Raw genomic sequence first — 6000 nt, forward strand, 5'->3', positions numbered from 1 at the left:
TCGCTTGATACCTCAGAACATGTCTTACCAACCGGCCCCTTCTTCTTGCCAAGTTGTGCCACAAACTCCTCTTCACCCCAATTCTATTCAATACCTCCTCATTATTTATGTGATCTACCCATCTAATCTTCAGCATTCTTCTGCAGCACCACATTTCGAAAGCTTCTATTCTCTTCTTGTCCAAACTATTTATCGTCAATGTTTCACTTCCACATATGGCTACACTCCATACAAATACTTTCAGAAACGACTTTCTGACACTTAAATCTATACTCGATGTTAACAAATTTATCTTTTGCAGAAAAGCTTTCCTTCCCATTGCCAGTCTACATTTTATATCCTCTCTACTTCGACCAACATCAGTTATTTTGCTCCCCAAATAGCAAAACTCCTTTACTACTTTAAGTGTATCATTTCCTAATCTAATTCCCTCAGCATCACCCGACTTAATTCGACTTCATTCCATTATCCTCGTTTTGCTTTTGTTGATGTTCATCTTATATCCTCCTTTCAAGACACTGTCCATTCCGTTCAACTGCTCTTCCAAGTCCTTTGCTGTCTCTGACAGAATTACAATGTCATCAGCGAACCTCAAAGTTTTTATTTCTTCTCCATGGATTTTAATACCTACTCCGAATTTTTCTTTTGTTTCCTTTACTGCTTGCTCAATATACAGATTGAATAACATCGGGGAGAGGGTACAACCCTGTCTTACTCCCTTCCCAACCACTGCTACCCTTTCATGTCCCTCGACCCTTATAACTGCCATCTGGTTTCTGTACAAATTGTAAATAGCCTTTCGCTCCCTGTATTTTACCCCTGCCAGCTTTAGAATTTGAAAGAGAGTATTCCAGTCAACATTGTCAAAAGCTTTCTCTAAGTCTACAAATGCTAGAAACGTAGGTTTACCTTTCCTTAATCTTTCTTCGAAGATAAGTCGTAAGGTCAAATATTCCCTCACGTGTTCCATTGTTTCTACGGAATCCAAACTGATCTTCCCCGAGGTCTGGTTCTACCAGTTTTTCCATTCGTCTGTAAAGAAGTCGCGTTAGTATTTTGCAGCTGTGGATTATTAAACTGATAGTTCGGTAGTTTTCACATCTGTCAACACCTGCTTTCTTTGGGATTGGAACTATTATATTCTTCTTGGAAGTCCGAGGGTATTTCGCCTGGTTCGTACATTTTGCTCACCAGATGGTAGAGTTTTGTCAGGACTACCTCTCCCAAGGCTGTCAGTAGTTCTAATGCTGTCTACTCCCGGAGCCTTGTTTAGACTTAGGTCTTTCAGTGCTCTATCAAACTCTTCACGCAGTATCATATCTCCCATTTCATCTTCATCTACATCCTCCTCCATTTCCATAATATTGTCCTCAAGTACATCGCCCTTGTATAGACCCTCTATATACTCCTTCCACCTTTCTGCTTTCCCTTCTTTGCTTAGAACTGGCTTTCCATCTGAGCTCTTGATATTCATACAAGTGGTTCTCTTATCTCCAAAGGTCTCTTTAATTTTCCTGTAGGCAGTATCTATCTTACCCCTAGTGAGATAAGCCTCTACATCCTTACATTTGTCCTCTAGCCATCCCTGCTTAGCCATTTTGAACTTCCTGTCGATATCATTTTTGAGACGTTTGTATTCCTTTTTGCCTGCTTCATTTACTGCATTTTTATATTTTCTCCTTTCATCAGTTAAATTCAATATTTCTTCTGTTACCCAAGGATTTTTACTAGCCCTCGTCCTTTTACCTACTTGATCCTCTGCTGCCTTCACTACTTCATCCCTCAAAGCTACCCATTCTTCTTCTACTTTATTTCTTTCCCCCATTCCTGTCAATTGTTCCCTTATGCTCTCCCTGAATCTCTGTACAACCTCTGGTTTAGTCAGTATTAGCGAACGATAATGCGCCGGCATTTGTCTCAAAAGAATTTAGAATTTCTATTTTGGTACTGGGATATCTCACGCAACCACCATTCGGTATTACTCTCAGCCATCCTTCGCCGAGAGAGTCAACGAAATTTGAAGACGGCGCTTACCGTCTTTCACTCGCATTCGCACCAAGTGAGAACAATCTATTGTGTGGCTAAAGTTTGCTTTGAATATCTCTGTGCATGATGCCCACAAGATGACTCCTGCCAAGTTGATGTTTCCTTATTCAGTCAATCCTCCAGTTTCTAACTTCTGGTGGATCAACGATTTGCTCCCGGAGGATAATGATCCCGAAACCATAAGGATTCATTGGGAGGCTGATAAGAAAAATATTCAGCTGGCGGATAGAAGGAAGGCTGTTCGCTACAATCAAGGAAGGTTTCCGGTCTTGTTAACGGTGGGTAGTTCTGTATTTTTTGGAGAATTTCTGGGCACAAAGTAAAGGTGCTCAGAAGGTCATTGCTAAAATGTGTAACTCCCAAGGATTTGGAATCCCTCTGACCGCAAGGGCACATGGAGCATTACTGTCGCCGGTAGAGGACAGGTCGGAGTAGAAGGCAGTTAAGGGCTGTGGCGACCAGGAGAAGAGGGTAAGTGTGACACGGCGACGAAGAGCGCAAGTGAGGTGGCGTGTTGTTGTGGCCAAGCGTCTGCCGTGGCCCGTTGGCAAGAGTGGTCTCTTTGCTCACTGTGGGTTTGGCGGGGCCGAGTGTTGGTCACAGTCCCTAAACATTGCTCGTTAAAGGCTGCCTCGGTAGGACGCTCAGTATTCGGCGTGTCCTCTGCTATTGAAGTTGCAAGCAGTTTGTGTCCACTGTGGTGCCGGGTTGCAGTCCAGTCTGTCCTTTGCAAGTACTGTACGCAGTGGCGTCTCCTGGATGATACCCGTGGGATTTCGGCTACGAGTAATTTTTGTTACATTCTTCTCTCTGCGCTCTCTAAGCAAGCGTTTGTCCATGGGCGCTGGATTTTACAAGAAGTCGCGGTGACCATCCTATTAGTGTGCACGTCACTTGGTGTCGTGTGGTGGTCATTTTGACTCCGTATCCTAGTTGCATGTTGTTATGTATATAGATGCATTATTTATGAAGGTTTTATCTGGTACCAGTTGAGTTCAGTTACGTCAATGTGTGTGGGCTTCTGGCTGTCGCTATTCCAAACTCATTTTAGAATCCGAGGGTACAGAATGCAGATGTAATTATTCTTATTTTCCAATTGTACTTTGTAGTCAGTGAAAATAGTTGAATCTAGCTACCTTGTTTCTGAAGCATGTCTGTAGTTACCTGTTGGTTATCACGAGCTCGAGCTGTTTACTAATTTGTTTGCTTCTACAAAAAAATCTGAAGACGAATTTGTGCATTTGTGGTGTGTTTAATTTTTACTACATACTCGTAATAAATGAGTTGTCTCTGTGTTACAGGAGAGGGGATTGTATCTCTTGTTAACTGCGATTTGGTTAAAGATGCCTGTGTACCACGACTGAAATTTTTAATGAAGGTTTCTAGTACTGTGGTAGCGGCAACCGATACTTATGTTAGTAGAGAAGGAGGAATTATTGCTACTGGCGTTGCCTCTGCCACCGCCTCTATCATCATAAATTTGAACCACATTTGTCAGCCATTTGAAGGCAATGGCATTTTGTTAATTACTGGCAATAGCCGATGGTTTATATCTGTGACACAATCATTTGATCATATGTTTTGCTGTTTGTAATGTAAATGTATTTTTCTTTACTTCATTTAATGTTCTTTACTTCATTTAATGTTCTTTACTAAAAAAGTATGCGATTTTATACTGTTGCCGTTTTGAGGTGTTTGTTATCATTTGTGTTATTGAAATTTAGTCTTTTCAGTCAATGTTATTCTTATATTTTTGCTTTTAAAAATAAATTCATTAGTGTTTTTAGAAAAGTTAATATATTCGCTATGGCTCAGTGCCTTTCCACTCAACAGCAGCTCCCTAGTGCATTTCATTTTCCCAGCACCTTAATTTTCCAAACAGCCGGCGCTTCTACCTTATTACTCCCTAGAGTTATTTGGAAATAAATAATAAATTTAAACGTCATGCATGTTGCGGAGTTTTTCGCGCATCTCAGAGTTTATGTCGTCTGTGTGTGATAATGTGGCATAATTTTGTAGGTACATTCATATGTGAATACAGTCTGCAGAATGTGGTGCGAATAGTGTTAACACCGAAGAAGTAATAAATTTAAACACCATGCACAATGCGATAGTTTTTCATGCGTGTCATTGTTTATGACGTCATAACTCTTGAGCTATGATAGGTAGGTGATCCCTATACCCACACAAAATGGTGCCTGCCTATAAGGAACATGTGTACCAAGTTAAATTGAAATCGGTCCAGTTGTTTAGGAGCAGATGTGGGATATGCAGATACACACACACACGTGTATATATACAGGGTGAGTCGCCTAACGTTACCGCTGGATATATTTCGTAAACCACATCAAATACTGACGAACCGATTCCACAGACCGAACGTGAGGAGAGGGGCTAGTGTAATTGTTTAATACAAACCATAAAAAAATACAGGGAAGTATGTTTTTTAATACAAACCTACGTTTTTTTAAATGGAACCACGTTAGTTTTGTTAGCACATCTGAACATATAAACAAATACGTAATCAGTGCCGTTTGTTGCATTGTAAAATGTTAATTACATCCGGAGATATTGTAACCTTAAGTTGACGCTTGAAACCTCCGACGTTCAGTTGCGTGTTGTAACAAACACGGGCCACGGTCGGCGAGCAGCATCTGCAGGGACATGTTTATGATGACGACCGTGCTTACGAGTGTGGCTGTAGTGCACTGTTGTGGTTTGGTCTAGCCGTCGCAGTGTCCGCATTTAGCGCTTGCTGCTATTGTTATTCTGCATTCGTCTTCGCACGCAGACTAACTGTAGTACACCGTGTTACCAGACGTCTGTGATAGTGTAGTGTTGTAGCAACTGTGACCATGGTGTACTCGAACTCTGAAAAGGCGGATATGATACTCACCTATGGCGAGTGTCGACGAAATGCAGCTGAAGCCTGCAGGGTGTATGCAGAACGGTACCCGGACAGAGAGCATCCAACGCGCCGCATAGTGCAAAACATCTACCGCCAACTGTATGCAACAGGTATGGTCGTAGCACGCAAACGGGTCCGTAACAGGCCCGTCACAGGAGAAGCGGGTGCAGTTGGTATGTTAGCTGCTGTTGCCATGAACCCACACATGAGTACACGGGACACTGCGAGAGCCGGTGGACTGAGTCAAAGTAGAGTCATGCGCATACTGCATCATCACCGCTTTCACCCGTTTCATGTGTCGCTACATCAGCAATTACATGGTGATGACTTTAATCATCGAGTGCAATTCTGTCAATGGGCATTAACAGAGAATGCGTTGCAGTTCTGCCTGTTTACCGATGAAGCGGGTTTCACAAACCACGGGGCAGTGAATATACGGAACATGCATTACTGGTCCGTGGACAATCCTCGCTGGCTCAGACAGGTAGAGCGACAGCGACCGTGGACTGTAAATGTATGGTGCGGAATCATTGGCGACCACCTCATTTGTCCTCACTTCATTGCGGGGACCCAAACATCTGCAACATACATCGCGTTTCTACAGAATGATCTGCCAACTTTGCTCGAAAATGTCCCACTGGAAACGCGTCGACGTATGTGGTATCAGCATGATGGTGCACCTGCACATTCCGCAATTAACACTAGACTGACCCTTGACAGGATGTTCGACGGGCGTTTCATAGGACGTGGAGGACGCATAAATTGGCCAGCCCGTTCTCCTGATCTTACACCTCTGGACTTCTTTCTGTGGGGTACGTTAAAGGAGAATGTGTACCGTGATGTGCCTACAACCCCAGAGGATATGAAACAACGTATTGTGGCAGCCTGCGGCGACATTACACCAGATGTACTGCGGCGTGTACGACATTCATTACGCCAGAGATTGCAATTGTGTGCAGCAAATGATGCCCACCACATTGAACATCTATTGGCCTGACACGTCGGGACACACTCTATTCCACTCCGTAATTGAAAACGGAAACCAC

This window comes from Schistocerca serialis, chromosome 4 (assembly GCF_023864345.2).
Source record: "Schistocerca serialis cubense isolate TAMUIC-IGC-003099 chromosome 4, iqSchSeri2.2, whole genome shotgun sequence".
NCBI classification, from domain to species: domain Eukaryota; kingdom Metazoa; phylum Arthropoda; class Insecta; order Orthoptera; family Acrididae; genus Schistocerca; species Schistocerca serialis.